The sequence below is a fragment of the Balaenoptera borealis genome (assembly GCF_965194805.1).
Source record: "Balaenoptera borealis genome assembly, chromosome: 11".
NCBI lineage: Eukaryota > Metazoa > Chordata > Mammalia > Artiodactyla > Balaenopteridae > Balaenoptera > Balaenoptera borealis.
Window position 1 is genome coordinate 18,202,762 of NC_138868.1, and position 19,371 is coordinate 18,222,132.

Below are 19,371 nucleotides of genomic sequence, written 5' to 3' on the forward strand. Positions count from 1 at the left end.
TTTAAAGACCAAAGAAAAGTTCTCTGAAGTTCAGAAGCAGCCTCACAGTATTAAGGAAAAATACTAACATGTTCTTGAAAGGAATTGCTTGTCTAATTCATCATGTATCCTTGTATATCCTCCATGAATGTCTGATGTTTCCATATATGATCTCCATGCCTCTCCTTACACTCTTCCCTCTTGTCATTGAGGTTCATCATTCACTTGCACACCCCACTCATATTTCCAGGCCTGGTTCTTTTATATCATCTATGCTGGGAAGGCTTCTTTACTTTTAATTCTCCAATTTGTACTGGGTAGAACTGAACATTTGTCCCTTAGGATTTCTGCTGTTCCCTGTAGAGTACTTGTTTATCTGTTCATTGTTTCCATTATTCTTTTATTCTGTTATACATGTATATATTACAACATACTGTCTTAAGCAATTTTCAACATGTTGATTTTATTACTACCTTTTTTTTTCCACTCAAGAAATTATATCAGAATATAAATTGGTATAAGCAATGCAATTTTAGATATAAACTTGTATCTCCAGTATCGAAGCACTAACAAGAACTTAATAGGTGGTCAGTTGTGGTTTATTAAATAAATGAATGCATGAGTGCCTTCTGGAGAGGTTTGCTGGAATCCTGGCTCTGTTATTTAGTTGCTATATAGCAACTCTAAGTTCACCTTAAAGTGAAGTAAAGTTCACCTCTCTATATTTCAGTTTTTATATCATAACATGGACACAATATCTTTCTTCCTATCTAACTCTCAGGACTGTTTTCAAATTTAATATCCCTGAAGGTCCTTTTTAAATACTAACATACAAAGTGATTGTACACTTTTTAAAGGCTTCCTTTCTCCTTATTTTCATATAAACAGTGAATAAGCAGGTGCTTCCCTTGGAAGAATTGATTACTGCTTAAACATTTTTTCACCCTAAGGACTCTGTTGAGAGAACTGTTTCTCCGAGCCACCTGAGGGGATATGGAAATAGCTACATTATCCAGAAACTTTTATAAGGGAGCTTCATCTGTAATATGATGTAGCTCTTCTTTCCCCAAAGAAGTCAATGCCTCAGACTAAACATCCTCTGCTGCTGAGTCAGTGACCAAGAGAGACTTTATTGACTCTCTGCTGGCCTTGTACTGGAGGACCAGGACATGACTGAAGGGAGGTGATTTCCATAAACTGCCTCAAGGAGGGTTTTAGGACGCTGCCTGGTAAGAGATGCTCTGGGATTCTTTCTCATTTCCTTATGTAATAGTGATTAAAACAAACAGGAACATATCCTAGGCACACCTCCCACAAACAATGAACACCCAAGCCTGATAATAACTTGAAATGTACACAGGGCCATCCAATAAGAGAAGCACCGGGGACAAATGGGGGAAAATTGCATCTAGTGTTGTTTTATGGGAAGCAGTTTCCTCTCTTCTTCCTCCCTTTCCTCTCATTTCGTTGGAATTGTCAGGCTTTGTAAGATCATGATTAACTAGCTCTCCACAAACTTTCCTGTTACCTGTGAACATATGCTTGGCACAAATTGAGTTCACTTGCTTCTTGCTGGAATTAATCATTTCTTATTCTATGTGGCCCATGGTCAGATCATGTTTTTCCTGTATATTTCCTATGTATTTTGTGTTTGTTTTTGTTTTTTCTGAGACATTTCTTGCATGGATAGGCTCTCATACTTTCTTGTATAACCATTACAAAGGCTTGGCTGGGAGTGTTTTCCCTTGAGCTATATCTTAAGTTTGTAATTTCAGGGAATGATGCAGTCAGTTCTTGATCAAGCAGGTTAATGTGTGCAGGATGGATGTGGTGGCTACCAAGATCCTAAAGTCATGATATATTTGTTAGAAATCGTAGTTGTGAGAGATGGAGACACAATTGAAACTGCATTAGGTTTTAAAGGGGATTTATTGGCTCACATATCTAGAAAGTCCATTGGCACGTAAGCTTCAGCCAGGACTGGATCCAGGAACTTAAATGATATTATCAGGGAACTCTCTTTCCCTCCATCTTACAAGCTCTCTCACAAATAATAGGTAAAACGGCTCCAGATGCCTCAAACTCACATCTTACTAGTTTAGTAACCCAGAGGAAAAGGACAGTCTTTCTTAGTAAATACTGCAGAGAACTCCTATAGAAGACTGCTTTGCATAGGTTGGGAAATATATATATATATATTCCTGAACCAGTTAGGGGTATGGGGTATTCTGATTGGCCAAGCCTGGATTTTGTGGTCACTTCTATGGAGTTCATCTCTACTCAAATATTAGAGAATGAATCCCCCACTGGAAGTAGAGAGAGCAAAAAACAGGATGAATCCCGAGTCAGTAAAAATAACAGGTGTCCTTAACATACGGTCAAAAACAAAATATGGTGTAAACATATGTGATAATTATACCAATATTTAAAAACACATTTACAGGTCTTTAGTCAGACATATTCCAAAAACGTCATCGTGTCAGAAAGAATAATTTAGGAATACAAAACATCAAATAAATTTATTGCAAAAAGTATGGCAAAAGAGTATACCTGTAAAATAATCTTTTCCTGAGTTAGGTAAGGTTTCACTTCCACATTTTAGAATGGGATGCAAATAGGGCAGAAATTCAGTCCCTGTTGCTCCATCGCTCTCCATCTCACTTCTTTTCCTGATGCCCTCACCTTTGCAGCCCTTACTCCCTGGTATTATTAACTATAGCTATGTGATTTCTTCCATTCTTGTCCCTCTGAAAAGACCATTAGCAGAGGAAATGACTGATCTAGGATGGTTTGGTTCAGTTAACTTTCCTGTACTCTATGTGTCTGTCATCTTCCAGCAAGCTCACTTAGGCAGAGGTGTAGGAGAGAAGGTGGAACTGTGCAATGCCTCTTAAAGACTACCCTCAGAACTGCCACATCTTCACTTTGCCACGTCTTATTGTCTAAAGCAAGCCACAAGCCCAACCCACATTTAAGAGGCAAAGAAAGACAATCAAATTTATTATGGGAGGAGCTTCAAGTTCTTATTGAAATGGTAAGAGTACAAAGGGGTAGAGAATAATCACAAGTTCCCCCAAATAGATGCCTTCCCCATGCAGTTTCTTCATGATGATTTCTGCCAATAAACCACTTTTTATTCTTTATTAAAAGTGCATTATTGGAGGGACGTCTGGTTTCTGGTTCTGCATGTAAGTTACTTCTCTGTCCTAATGAGAAATAAAAAGCTGAACAGACTTAAAAATCAATCCCACCTCTTGGATCCATAAGAGAGAAGAAGACACAGGTAGCTGGCTGCTTCTGAGACTGGAGAGATGAACAAATACAGGGAGTCACAGCTTAACAGAGCAGACTCACAAGCAGAAATTGCCACAGAAATCACTACAGGATCCAGTGCTGGGATAGAAAAACCAGAACTATAATTGACAAATTGCTGGAGGCTCAGTGTGGACAACTTTTGGACTTAAAAACTCCAGGGAGGCACAGTCATCGGAGGGCCCCCACAATACTGTGTGATTTACCTCTCCACCAGAGATGGAGCTCCACCAGAGTCCCACATTAAATATCTGGTAAAAATTCCCTCATCCTTCCAGCAGTAGGAGGGGAAAGGAATCATTTTGTAATAAGCTAGAGCACTCTGTTCTTCTTAATAAGGCCTGTCTCCAGGGAAACTAGTTAACTAGAGCCTAAACTGCTGAGATATTATCAGAGCCTAACTGACTTGGGGAAGGGAAATACCCAACTCCAGGCCACTCTAGCCATATTGTCCCACTTAAGCAGGGAGGAAAAACCTGAGAAATGAATGTGAAGTTCACAGCCCTGGGGCGTAGGCTCACTAAAAACTGAGACCAAATTATAGGGCATAGAACACTTTCCCTCTCCCCACATCTTACCACCACATTACTAAAGGCATATTTACAACAGTTCCTTTTACTCAGTACATCATCTGACTATCAGGAAAAAATTACAGGACATACCAAAAGCAAAAAGCATAATTTGAAAAGGCAGACCAAGCATCAGAAAGAAACAGACCTGGCAAGGATATTGGAATTATCAGGCAGGGAATTTAAAACAAATCTGATTAATATGCTAAGCGCTCTAATAGATAAAATAGAATGCATGCAAAAACTGATGGGCAATACAAGCAGAGAGAAGGAAATCCTAAGAAAGAACTGGAAAGAAATGCAAGAGATAAAAAATGAATGTAACAGAAATGAAGTATATCATTAATGGGATTATTAGTAGACTGGACATGGCTGAGGAAGTAAACTCTGATCTAGAGGACATATCAATGGAACAGAAAAGCAAAGAGAAAAAGACTGAAAATATGGCTAGAACTGAATATACAATGACTGTGGTACAACTACAAAAGGCATGACATACACATAATGGAAATACCAGAAGAAAAAAGAGAAAGAAACAGAAGAAATATTTGAAACTATAATGACTGATAATTTCCCCAGATAATATCCACACCAAATCATAGATCTAGGAAACTCAGAGAACACCAAGCAGGATAAATGCAAACAAAACAAACAAACAGAAACATCAAAACCAACTACACCTAGGCATATCATTTTTAAACTATAGAAAACCAAAGATAAAGAAAAAATCTTGAAAGAAGCCAGAGGAAAAAGACACCTTACCTACAGAGGAAGGAAATTAAGAATTACGTTCAACATCTCCTTAGAAACAATGCAAGCAAGAAGACAGTGGTGTGAAATATTTAAAGTGCTAGGAGAAAACCCCACCAACCTAGAATTCTGTACCATGCAAAATTATCCTTCAAAAGGGAAGGAGAAGTGAAGACTTTATCAGACAAACAACAACTGAGGTAATTTATTGCCAATAGACTTGCCTTGCAAGAAATTTCAAAAGAAATTCTTTAGAGAGAAGGAAAATATTATAGGTCAGAAACCTAGATCTACATAAAGAAAGAAACAACATTGAAGAAGGAACAGGTGAAGGTAAAAAACAAAAACCTAAAAACAAATAAAAAACCCTTCTATTGTTTTTATTCTCAATTGATCTACCAGATAACATTTTTCAAAATAATAATAGCACTAATGTATTCTATTATGTGTACATAATATATGTGTATTTATGCTTGTATAAATTAAGTAACAGCAATGATATAAGGGACAGGAGGAAGGAATTAGGTTTATTTCACTATTATAAGGTTCTCATACTACTCGTGAAGTGGTGTAGTGTTATTTGACAGTGAACTTGATTAGTTATGAAAGTATACTGCAAACTGCAGAGCAACCACTAAAAGAAGTTAAAAACAGAAATACAACTGATATACTAAGGAAGGAGAGGAAATGGAATCATATAATATGCTCAGTTAAAACCACAAAAGACAGAAAAATAGTGGAAGACAAAGATAAAAGCAAAGAACAAGAGCAACAAACAGAAAACAGTAATGAATAAGGTAGATATTAATCCAACTACATCAGTAATTACTTAGAATACCAATGGTCTAAATGCACAAATTAAAAGACAGAGATTGTCAGAGTGTATCAAAAAACATGACCCAACTATATGTCTACATATAACTTGTTGTCTACAAGAAACTCACTTTAAATATAAAGACACATATGGATTAAAAGTAAATGAATGGAAAATGAATGGAGAAAAATATGCCATAGTAACACTAATCAAAAGCAAATGGGTGTACTATATTAATTTCAGACAAAGCAGACTTCAAAGTAAAGAAAGTTATCAAGTATATAGAAAGGCATTGCAGAATGATGAAGGGGTCAATTCTCCAAGATGATGTAACAATTCCTAATATGTATATATTTAACAATAGAACACCAAACTACATGAGGCAAAAACTGATAGAACTACAAGGGGAAATAGATGAATCTACTATCACAGAAGGGAATGTCAACACCCTTTTCTGAGAAATGAACAGATTTAATGGGCAGAAACTTAGTAAGGACATAGTTGAACTCAACACCACCATTAATCAACTGGATATAATTGACATCTATTGAGTACCTTATCCAACAACAGCAGAATATGTATTTTTCTCAAGCTCACATGAAACATTCACCAGAACTGACCACATTTGGAAACACAGAATGCATCTTAACAAAGTTAAAAGAACAGAAATTATATAAAGTCTGCTTTCAGACCACAGTAGAAGTAAACTTGAAATTAATAACAGAAAGCTAACTGGAAAATACCAATATATGTGGAGATTAAACAGCACACTTTGAGATAACACATGGGTCAAACAAGAAATCTCAAGAGAAATTTTAAAATATTTGAATGAAATGAAAATGAAAACATACCTTATCAGAACTTGTGAGATGCAGCAAAAACAGAGCCTAGATGGAAATTTACAGAATTGAATGCAAATATTAGAAAAGAGGAAAGATCTAAAATCAATACTCTAAATTTCCACCTTAGGAAGCCAGAAAAAGAAGAGCAAATTAAATCCAGGGTAAGCAGAAGATACATAACTGTAAGAATCAGAAGGAAAATAATGAAATTGAAAACAGGAAATGGATAAAGTCAGTGAAACCAAGAGCTAGTTCATTGTAAAGATCAACAAAATTGATACACCTCTAGCTATTTATCTAGAAAAAAAAAGAAAGAGAACACAAATTACTAATACCAGAAAAAAATAGGAGGAATTATTATAGATCTTATGGATATTAAAAAGATATTAAAGGGGCTTCCCTGGTGGCGCAGTGGTTGAGAATCTGCCTGCTAATGCAGGGGACACGGGTTCGAGCCCTGGTCTGGGAAGATCCCACATGCCGCAGAGCAACTAGGCCCGTGAGCCACAACTGCTGAGCCTGCACGTCTGGAGCCTGTGCTCCGCAACAAGAGAGGCCGCGATGGTGAGAGGCCCGCGCGCTGCGATGAAGAGCAGCTCCCACTTGCTGCAACTAGAGAAAGCCCTCGCACAGAAACGAAGACCCAACACAGCCAAAAATAAATAAATAAATTAATTAATTTAAAAAAAAAGATATTAAAGGAATACTATAACATCACTATGTCCACAAATTTGAAAATCTAGAAAATGGACCAATTCCTTGAAAGACATAAGCCTCCAAAACTCACACAAGAAGAAATAGAGAATCTGAATAGGCCTATATCTATTAAAGAAATTGAACTGATAATTAATAACCTTCCAAAACAGCACTAGGCTTAGGTAGGTTCACTGGTGAATTCTACCAAACATTTAAGGAAGAAATTATATCGATTCTCTACAATCTCTTTCAGAGGCTAGCGGCAGAGGAAATACTTCCTAACTCATTCTATGAGGCTAGCATTACCTTAAAATCAAAACCAGACAAAAACATTACAAAAAAAAATAAACTGAAGACCAGTTTCTCTCATGAACAAAGATGCAAAAATCCTCAACAAAATATTAGGTAATTTAATCCAACAGTGTACAACGAGAATTATACACCACAACTTAGTGGGATTTATCCCAGGAATGCAAGACTGGGTCAACATTTGAAGATCAGTTAGTGTATTCCATCACATCAATAGGATAAAAAAGAAAAATTACAAGATTGTATCAATAGTTGTAGAAAAAGCATTTGACAAAATTCAATACCCATTCGTGATTAAAAACTCTAATCAAAGTACAAACAGAGGGGAACTTCCTTAAAGTGATAAAGAATGTTTACAAAGCTCTACAGCTATTATCATACTTAATAGTGAGAAACTTAAAGTTTTCCTACTAAGATCAGGTGCAAGGCAAGGTGTCCCCTATCACCACTCCTTTCCAACATAGTTCTGGAAGTTCTAGCTTATGCAATAAGGCAAGAAAAGAAAACAAAAAGGTATACAGATTGGGAAGAAGAAATAAAACTGTCTTTGTTCACAGATTACATGTTTGTCCATGTAGAGCAGCAGTCCCCAACCTTTTTGTCATCAGGGACTGGTTTCGTGGAAGACAATTTTTCCACGGACCAGGGGATGGGGGATGGTTCAGGCGGTAATGTGAGTGATGGGGAGCGATGGGGAGCGGCAGATGAAGCTTCACTCGCTCGCCTGCCGCTCACCTCCTGCTGTGCGGCCCAGTTCCTAACAGGCCGTGGACGGGTACCAGTCTGCGGCCCGGGGGTTGGGTATCCCTGATGTAGAGAACCCAAAATATTAGATTAAAAAAACTCCTGGAACTAATAAGTGATTATAGCAACTCTGGAGGATGCAAGGTTAAAATACAAAAGTCAGTTGCTTTCCTCTACTGGTAATGAATAAGTTGAATTTGAATTAAAGGTAAAATATCATTTACATTAGAATGCTAGACAAGGAGATACTTAGGAATAAATCTAACAAAATATGTATAAGATCTATATGAGGAAAACTACAAACTCTGATGAATAAAATCAAATAAGGAGGAAATAAATGGAGAGGTATGTCATGTTCATGAATAAGAAGACTCAATGTTGTCAGATATCAGTTCTTCCCACATTTATCTATCTATCTATCTATCTATCTATCTATCTATCTATCTATCCATATTTATTTATTTATTTATTTATTTATGGCTGTGTTGGGTCTTCGTTTCTGTGCAAGGGCTTTCTCTAGTTGCGGCAAGTGGGGGCCACTCTTAATCGTGGTGCGTGGGCCTCTCACTATCGCGGCCTCTCTTGTTGCGGAGCACAGGCTCCAGATGCGCAGGCTCAGTAGTTGTGGCTCACGGGCCTAGTTGCTCCACGGCATGTGGAATCTTCCCAGACCAGGGCTCAAACCCGTGTCCCCTGCATTGGCAGGTAGATTCTCAACCACTGCGCCACCAGGGAAGCCCCACACACTTATCTATAGATTCAGTGAAATCTTAACTAAAATCCTGGAAAGTTTTTTTTTTTGTGGATATCAGCAAATTGATCCTAAAGTTTATATGGAAAGGCAAAAGACCCAGAATAGCCAACACAGTACTGAAGGAACAGAACAAATTTGGCAGATGGACACTACCCAACTTTAAAACTTACTATAAACCTACAGTAATCAAGACAATGTGGTATTGGCAAAAGAACAGACAAATCAATCAATGGAACAAAATAGAGAGCACTGAAATAGACACATGTAAATATAGTCAACTGATCTTTGACAAAGGAGCAAGGCAATATAGTGGAGAAAATATAGTCTTTTCAACAAATGATACTGGAACAACTGGATGTCTACATGCAAAAAAAAAAAAAAAAAAAAAAGAATCTAGACACAGATCTTACCCCCTTCACAGAAATTAACTACAGTGGATCACAGACCTAAATGTAAAATGAAAAACTATAAAACTCTTAAATGATAATGTAGGAGAAAATCTAGATGACCTTGGACACAGTGATGACTTTTTAGATACAAAACCAAAGGCACGATCCGTGAAAGAAATAACTGATAAACTGGAGTTCATTAAAAACTTTTGCTCTGCAGAAGAGAATAACAAGAGAATGAGGAGACAAGGCAAAGACTAGGAGAAAATATTTGCAAAAGACACGTCTGATAAAGGACTGATATCCAAAATATACAAAGAACTCCTAAAACTCAATGATAAGAAAACAAATAACCTGTTTAAAAATGGGCCAAAGACTTTAATAGACACCCTATCAAAGAAAATATAGAGTTGGAAAAAATCATGAAAGGATGTTCCACATCATATGTCACCAGGGAAGTGCAAATAAGAACAACAATAAGGTACCACTATGCAATGATTAGAGTGGCCAAATTCCATATCATGATCCATGAAAACACCAAACGCTGTTGAGGATGTAGAGCAACAGCCACTCTCACACGTTGCTGGGGGAATACAAAATGACACAGTCATGTTGGAAGACATTTTGGAGGTCTCATAAAACTAAACATACTCTTACCATTCCATCTAGCAATCATGCTCCTTGGTATTTACCCACAGGAGTTGAAAACTTATGTCAACATAAAAACCCACACACAAATGTTTATAGCAGCTTTATTCATAATCGCCAATACTTGAAAGCTACCAAGATCTCCTTCAGTAGGTGAATGGATAAACTGCAGTACATCCAGACAATGGAATATTATTCAGTGCTAAAAATAAATGAGCTATCAAACCATGAGAAACATAGAGGAATCTTACATGCATGTTATTAAGTGATAAAAGCCAATCTGAAAAGGCTACATACTGTATGATCCTGACTACATGAGGTTCTCAAAAAGGCGAAACAATGGTGACAGTAGAAAGATCAGTGGTTGCCAGAGTTGGGGTGGGGCAAGGGGAGAGAGAGATGAATAGGCAGAGCACAGAGGGTTTTTAGGGCACTAAAAGTACTCTCTTTGATACTATAATGATGTACACATGTCATGACACATTTTCCAAACACAAAGAATGTGCGTGAAACCTAAGGTAAACAACTATGGACTTTGCGTGATTATGATATGTCAATGTAGGTTCATCCTTAGGAAAAAATGTATGATTCTGGTGAGTGAAGTTGATGATAGGGGAAGCTATACATGTGTGGAGGCAGCAGGTATCTGGAAAATCTTTGTATCTTCCTCTCAAGTTTGTTGTAAGCCTAAAACTGCTCTAAAAATAAAGTCTTTATTAAAAAGTACATTATTGTACTTGTGATTTTATCACAGTTACAATAAAAATAAAATAAAAATAAGAAATAAATATAAAATATAAAATATAAAATATTTATATAAAATATAAAAAAGTAAAAATAAAATAAAAATAAGAAAAAAACTAAATATTCAAGATTGGACTCTATTTTAACTTTTCCATAACATAACCTTAAGAGAAGGAATCAGTTATTCAATATTCAATCATTCATTTGTAAGGAACTGATTTTCCATGGCTTGTTTTACTGAATCCCTTCAAGTATTTGTAAAATTATTATGGTTGTTAAAGTTCAATCCTTTCTTCAACTTGACTTCTTTGTGAAAACATACTTGTAATCTATCTCGTGTCAATGCCTTTGCCCAGTATTCTTCCACCAACCTATCATGGGGAAACAATAACTAATCCAATGCAGCTGTTTATCATTTCAGTGCCGATCCATCTCTGGCTGACCAAGTACTGCTGGAAAAAATAACAAAATCATGCAGATAGGTTCCTCTGCGAAATCATGGCCTCCAATCTCTTTTACACCATCAGTGTTGCCAGGTGATCCTTCTAAGTTTCTTTATTCACTCATTTAATAGTAGTTTCCTGAGGGCTTACTCTCTGACAAGCACTCTGCTTGAATGCTATTGGGAACACAGAGGTTAGTAAAAATAGAATAAACTTTCCTTTCATAGAGATCATCATCTACTTTATTGGTTGAGTAATATGTAAAACCAACAATCATACAGATACATGTAAAGTAACGACAGTGGCACATACTATGAAGGAATAGTAGAAGATGATATGATAACTTGTAAAAGGAGAATTTGTCATTTGCATGGAAATCAGGGAAGATTACCCTGGAGAAACACTGCCATTGTTTCCATTTTATATAGTGGTTATGTCCAACTTCTTCCTATAGTTTCCATGATCTCCCTTAGACTTCACAGTTTATAGAGGAAATATGAAAGGTAAGAAAGAAACTTTATTAGCTATTCACTACAAAACACACACATGTATGTTTGGTATATTCTCTTTTCTTCCTGTAATACTGGAAAAAAAATTGACCCTAATCCAATCTTGTCCAATTCCCTCACCCATCTCACATTTTTCTTATGCAGTTTATCCTCTTCTTTTTAAAAATTAAGTCTAATTGACATATGATAAGTTGAACATTTAAAGAGTACAGTTTGATGTTTTCACCATAATCAAGACAGAGAACATATCTATCACCCTCAATACTTTCCTTGAACCCCTTTATAATCTCTCCTCTCCTCCTCCTCCTGGATTACACCCCCTCTATGTTGCTATCCCCAAGCAACCATTGATGTGCTTCCTATTACTTTAGATTAATTCACATTTTCTTGAATTTTATGTAAAGTGAACCACACAGTAATAACTCTTCTTAGTTGACTTCTTTCACTGAGCATAATTAATTGGACATTCATCAGTGTTGCTAGGAACATTTATGTATAAGTTATTGTGTGATCGTATGCTTTTTTGTCTCTGGGTTAAATACCTAGGAGTAGAATGGCTAGATTATAAAAATAGCTGTATGTTTAATTTTTAAAGAAACTACCAAACTGTTTTCCAAACTGACAGTAGCATTTTATATTCCCACCAGTAATATATGGGTTCTCATAGCTCTACGTCTTTGCCAGCATTTGGTATGGTCATGTATTCAATATTAGCCTTTCTGATAAAATTATGATTATATATCATGGAGGTTTTAATTTTTGTTTTCCTGGTGATTAATGACGTTGGATATCTCCTCTTGAGTTACTTGTCACCCGTACATCTTCTTTGATAAAGTTTCTGTTCAAGTATTTTGCCCAGTTTTTTTATTGCGTTGTTTGAATACTTAGTATTGAATTTTAAGGTAATTTATATATATATCCTTTATCATATATGTGTTTGCAAATATTTTTTCCCAGTCCATGGCTTATCTTTGTATTCTTTTGTCAGTATATTTGGTACAGTAGGGGTCTTTAATTTTGATGAACACTGATTGGTCATTTTTTCTTTCTGAACTGTGTGTTTTGTGCTGTTTAATAGAAGTCTTTGCTTTACCCAAGGTAGCAAATATATTTTCTTATGTTCTTTACTTGAAGTTTTGTGGTATTAGGTACTGTGTTTAAGTCAATGATCCATTTGAGTTAATTTTTAAATAAAGTGAGAGCTATGGATAGAATTAATTTCTTTCTCTCTCCTTCCTTCCCTCTTTCCTTCCTTCCTTCTCTCTTTCTTTCCTTCCTTCCTTCCTTTCTTCCTCCCTCCTTCCCTCCATCTCTCTCTCTCTCTCCCTTTCTTCCTTTCTTTCTTCTTTCTTTCTTGCTTTCTTCCTTTCTTTTCTTCTTCCTTTCTTTCCTTCTTTCTTTCTTCCTTCCTTTATTTCTTCTTTCTTTCCTTCCTTCCTTCCTTTCTTTCTTTCTTTCTCTTTCTTTCATTGATGTCCAATTGCTTAAACACACTTTGTTGAAGAAACTAGCCCTTCTCCACTGAATTGCTTTTGCATTAAGTTTTGGACATGCCCAGTTTGTAATGCCTATATGATATCCAAGGGGTACGACTAGTCAGTAGTTGAGTTTAGAGTTTCAAGAGAAGAGTGAGTACATGTTTGGAAAACTTTATTATATAGATAGTAATTGAATCTATGAGAACAGATGATATAATCAAAGAGGAATATATGCAATGAGAAAAAGAAAAGGGAAGAAGAGAGTGAAAAGAGCAGACAGACAGGCAGGGGGGGAATTAAGAAAGTTTCATTTTTTTTTTCAGCTTGCAATTTATTTGTTACTGTACAATGGATAAACTATTGGTATCTTTCTAATTTTTAGTTAAACTTTTTATTTTGAGATAATCATGGGATAATCATTTTGAGATAACATGTAGTCGTAAGTAATCATATTGAGAGATCCCATATACCTTTTATCCAGTGTTCACCAATGATAATAAATATCTTGCAACATCACAACCAGGATATTGATATTGATAGTCAAGATACAGGACACTTCCATCACTGCAAAGATCCTTAATGTTTTCCTTTTGTAGCCATATCTGCTTTTTCCCATCTCCATCTATTCATTAATCCCTGGCAACCACTGATCTGTTTGCATTTCTATAATGTTCACATTTCAAGAATTTTATATAAATGGAATTACACAGTATGTAACCTTTGGGATTGGATTTTTTCACTCAGCATAACTCTATGGAGATTTATCCAGGTTGTTGCATGTATTGATAATTTCTTCATTTTTATTGCTGAGTAAATAGTCCATGGCATGGATTTGTCACAGTTTGTTTAACCATTCAGCCATTGAAGGATTCCTGGGATGTTTCCAGATTTGAGCTATTACAGATAAAGCTGTTATAAACATTCTTGTACAGGTTTTCGTGTGAACATAAATTTTCATTTTTCTGGGATAAATGCCCAGGAGTGCAATTGCTGGGTCATATGGTAGTTGCATATTTAGTTTTTTTACGAATAAAGAAATCTTGATTTTTCTTTTTTAAGAGAAGAGTAGGGAAAAGGTTTTAAGAATTAGATGGTGATTATTGTGATAATGCTGATGGAAAAACACTTTCCAAATTTTTGTGCTAATTACAATATATTGTTTACAGACAAGACACAATATAAGTTTAATTTTTATTAATAACATTTGCCATCATATAAGTACAATCAACAAAACAATAAATCAAACTCTGATTTGTAGTATTTGCCAATCCCCATGGTGTAAATACACCTGCTGTGGTCTATTTCAGGCTATCAATTTGGTGTGACTGAAAGTAGAGTTGGGAAGAGATACTCAGGAGTAAGCATTATCTAGTATTTCCACCATACAAGTACAGCCAACATAACCTCCAGTTTATATAATTTAATTTTTAATAATGGCTGTGCTTGACAAACTGGCTTACAAGTTCCCCAGAATTTAGCAATCAGCTTTCAAGCACTGGTAGGAGTAGGTTTCAGAAAACTAATGTTTCTCTCCTCTTGAGCCTCACTTATTTTCTCCATAGTCTCTATGCGTTCTAGTCCAATTACCTAAATACACTATACTTAATTTTTTTACCAGCTTAGCTCTTAAAGAGTTCTAGTTCTTTTCCCCAAGCAATAATTTTACTGGGAACTGTTCCTTTTAAAATATTATAATATTTGTTTTTTCTTGATAATATTACTAATACATGTTCACTCTAGAAAATTTGGAAATATGAAGAGGAACATAAAAATCTCCAATAATTTTATCATTTCTGTAGTAATAATTTTTAAACTACATTGGAATTTTATTCTATGCCTAGTCTTAGCTACAGAGAACTAAAGAATAATTTGATTTTAGATCATTTCTTCTTTAGCCTAAAACTCTATTTCCCACATATTTCCTCCCAATATTACTGAGATTAAATTTGCAGCCGCAACTTGCTTGTCTCTAGTGTTGGGATACTTAGTCTAAACAAGTTATGACAATTCTGTTCTCCATTTTACCAGTCTCCTTTGTGACTGGAGATGGCTAAGTGACCCATATCAGGCCAATGAATCAAGCGGGTAAGGAGGGAGATGTTATTCTGGGAAAGATTTTATTTTCCTGATAAAAGCTAGTTGATGTATATCATAAATGCAATTTCTCCATTTGCCTGTCTTCAGTGTGTGTGTGGAGCTGCCCCAGAAACCTAGAACGGATGGGGTGACAAACATGAAGGAAAAGGCTAAGAGAATTTCAGAAATGCCAACCTTGACAGCTTTGAGCTACTAAAATGAAGCCAGAAGCTTCCTACCTCCAGAATTCTTTTTAAGAGAGAAGAAAAGGCCTTATATGTTTAATCCACTCTTAGTAACATATTCCTCCCTAATATGCCTGCCTGGCTTGTTGCCTGCTTTCCCTTTTACAGTCTAAACTCCAGTCCTGCCGAGTTATACTCTTTGATGCTTCCAAGCTTTGCTCATGTGGCCCCTCTGACCAGGATGTGCTTTTTCTCCTTGACTACTTAGCTTTCAGAATGAGATACAGTATCATTTTCTACATAACTGTTTTGACTCTTCAGTCAATCCTCTGTCCCTATAGGTTTGAAAATGTCTTCTCTTTTGGTCCTTATTGTACCGTGTATATTTCTCTATCACAGTGCCTGTTGTGTTCACATTTGTTTGTGTGTGCATCTCTCCAAATTTCCCTTGGCATGGTGTTACTCAACGTTTTTTGAAAATTATTGCCCTCCTAAGAATTTGTTCTGGACAGATCCCCACCTGCCCCCAACTGTCCCCTTCCCCCATGAAATTCTAATACCAACAATATACTCTATGTTTGTGTATTCATTGTGTGCACTGTGTTTTGTACATAAAATAGAACAAGATTTTTCCACTCCCAGAAGAACTAATTTTTATCCCTTTCGGGGCAATAACACCCCTGTGGAGAACGCATGCTGTAGCACAATATCTGATTTTATTATGCATTTTGTAGGCATTTGTTGAATTAATTAGGTAATCTTGACTTTTAGAAACTTAACACAGACACCCTATCCGCATAGAGCAAACAGGTGAAAGCATGAGGAAACTTTCATAATTTATTCTTGCAGCCTGTTCCTGTGGGTCATTCCTCTCTTTCATCTATATGAGACTGTTGTTTCAGTTAAGATTCTTTCTGTTGAGAATTACAGGTAGTCAGACTCCAAATGGCTAAAGCAACAGATATTGTTGTGATGGGAAAGACTGGGCATAATTTTAACTCCAGACACAGTTTGTTCCAGAGCCTCAAAAAGTGTCACCAACATGCTATTCTCTCAGTCTTTCATGTCTACTCTGCTCTCCAACTTTATTTGACTTATTCTCAGACTTGCCCTTCTTGGCTATAAAATCTCTTCACTGGCCCACTGGGTTACATCATTCTGGATTTTTTTTTTTTCAAGAGGCAAGAGTAGGAGGCTTTATTCTGCTAGGAAAAATTCTATTACATTTTATTTTATTGCTTGGGGCATATGCTAATCCCTGGACCAAACCCTGTAATCTGGGAGTACAAGATAACATAGCACTGGACTTTATCACTATATTCTGGAGCAGGATTGGGGTTTCAGGTTGGGAAGACTTGTTGAATGGCAAGAATAGGCTTTTAAGTAAGAACTGAAATTTTCAGAGGCACTGGGATAGAACAGTACCAAATGAGGATTATTTTAATTGGGCTGTGTTACTGGCTGAATTGTATTCCTTCCTCCCACCCCCCATAATTCATATGTTAAAGTCCTAACCCCCAGTACTTCAGAGTATGACTGAATTTGGAGACAGGACCTTTAAAGAGATAATTAAGGTAAAACGAAGCTATATGAATGGACCCTAATTTTATATGACACATGTCCTTATGAGAAGAGATTAGGACCCAAACACACACAGAAGGAAGAACCAGTGAAGACACAGGGAGAAGTCAGTCATCTACAAGCCAAGGAAAAAGGCCTTAGAAAAAAATCAACCCTGCCAACACCTTGATCTTGGACTTCTAGCTCCTAGGATTGTGAAAAAATAAAAATCGTGTTGCTTAAGCCACCCAGTCTGTGACACTTTGTTATGGCAGCCCTGGCAAACTAATACAGGCTGAGTATCTCCAGAGAGGAAGACAGCACGCTCTCTGACTGCAGAATTAATTTTGCTCTTTAGTGTGTGTGAAATGAAGAGACATTAACAGTGGTTCAGAGAAGCTCTCAGCTAAGGAAGGTTATTGTCCTGGGATATGTTCTCAGTTTTTGCTCTAAGGTACTCTCACTGCAAAGATAAACTGACATTTAAGGCCTTTACTGAGGTGAATTGTTATGATGAATTTTGACACCTCAGTCCACTTAAACTGGGTCCCTTAAAAGCTGCCATAGTGGAGATTATTTTCGCTCAGCTTTACTTTTATAATCCCCCAAAGGTCGAACCCGGTGCCCTGGAGAGTAGGTACAGCTACCAGGTTTAAGGGCAAGGCCAGTAGTCCAATGGCTGAGAAGGGATGAAGGGATTCTCTTTGCTTTAAAACTCAGAGCAGAGGCAGAACAGAGAGCATCTTCCAAAATGCTGGAAATTGTCTTTCATGGCAGTTTTCTTTATTGTGTGTTTAATTGAAATCTGCATTTGTAAGCTTCTTTTCTGAACGAGGGTTTTCTCCAGGTAGTGTCTCTGGTGGTTAAAGGCACAGCCTTTGGCATAAAATAGGCCTTGGTTTATTACCTTATTTGACACTAGTCAATTGTGCAAATGGTAAGAAAGTTGTTTAAACTCTGTATTCATCTTTATTCATTTCTAAAATTGTGATCCTGATAAGACTTACCTCACAGAGCTTTTGTGAGGACTAAATATGATAATGCTCACAAAGTATCCAGCCTGATACGAGGTTTATATGAAGGGCTCTGTGGTGCTTGTGTGCTGGGCTAGTATTAAATGGTAATTAATAAAAGTAGCATAGAATGCCATAGACCATTTTGATCCGAGTGGTGAAAGAATGTGACTTTCTTATTTAGCAAGCAGTGTTCAATAAGGAGCACAGAGGAGGATGCCCATCGAGCATGTACTTACAGCCAGCTGTTATGTCAGACTCTCCTAAGTGTGAAGCAATCATCTCTTATTATTTCAAGGACACAGCCAGATGATGCTAAAATAGACCCATGCTTGACATATTTTTGGTTGGTTTGGACTTGTTTGTTCTCCCTATTATTAGCTGATCATGTTTTCCTGCACACCAGTTTTCTTTATTTGTTTCCCTGGGACTCAGGAAGGATTCCCTCAGGGCTTTCTGACCTGCCCTACCACCCATTTCAATCTCTTTTGTGGTGGAGTCTGGTGGTGAAGGTTTTAGTCTTCTATTCTGCCAGTTTTCAGGTGTGGAGCAACTTCTTGCTGTACTTTTCAGCCATTTTCTGCTTTTCAAAGCTCACAGGGAAGCCTAATTTAACTTCATTGTCTTTTGATCTTGAATAATATGTAAAAGCAAGATAAGAAATTAACTCTAGTACCTGTAGTTTAAGAAAGCAAAACTTTGGAGGATATATAAAAGATTATTTAGTCGGACAGATTTGTCTGATATTTCTCATTGTCATAAGTATTATACGTCAACTATTTCAAATTAACCCTTTTTACGTATTAATTTGATGTAACGATTTTGAAGAAAGGGATCATATGACATGCTATGGACATATGAGGAGATATATCTGTGTTTCTTAAATATTATGAAGGTATACATCTCTGTGTATGTGTATATAAAATATATACATATATACATATACACACATATATGTCTACACATGTATATACTAGTATACAAGATACACAGCAAGTACTCAATGCATGTTTACTAAATACGGTATAAATCTTAGGGTACATATCACTGCCATGTGGTTGGTAGCTAATTGATATTGAATGGCAATAAATCTAGAGCCAATAAATCTAACCAAGAATACTATGGTACTAAACAGTGAGAGACAGCTGTAGCAAAGTGGAAACAACACTGAGTTTGAAGTCATTAGAGCTGGGATTTTAATGACCCTGAATTCAAAAAATAAGCATAATATGTTTTTCATGAGTCGTTTTGAACATTCAATGTGAAAATTTGAGGTGGGAGATTAGTCACATGATCTAATACATGTCATTGCTGGTAAACAGTTTATTATATATGGGATGATGTAGGAAGTGGAAGAAATTAACTCCCAATTAGCTACTATATACATATATATATATATATATATGATTTTGCAACACATCTTTTGCTTTTCTAGGCCTCAGTCTTCCCATCTATATAAAACAAGTCTGGGGAACAAAGGGTTTTCTAAGAACATTTCTCCTCTCGTGTTCAAAGGTTCTATCTTTGGTTTGTAGTGAATGTGTTGATGTGCAATGA

General features: G+C 36.3%; 1 long non-coding RNA gene across 2 annotated transcripts in view; it reads left to right on the plus strand.

The window, feature by feature from the left end:
* The window catches only part of LOC309606575, a 402,482-nt gene that overhangs the window by 70,692 nt on the left and 312,419 nt on the right, over window positions 1-19,371 (plus strand). The gene's annotated exons all lie outside the window — the stretch shown is intronic.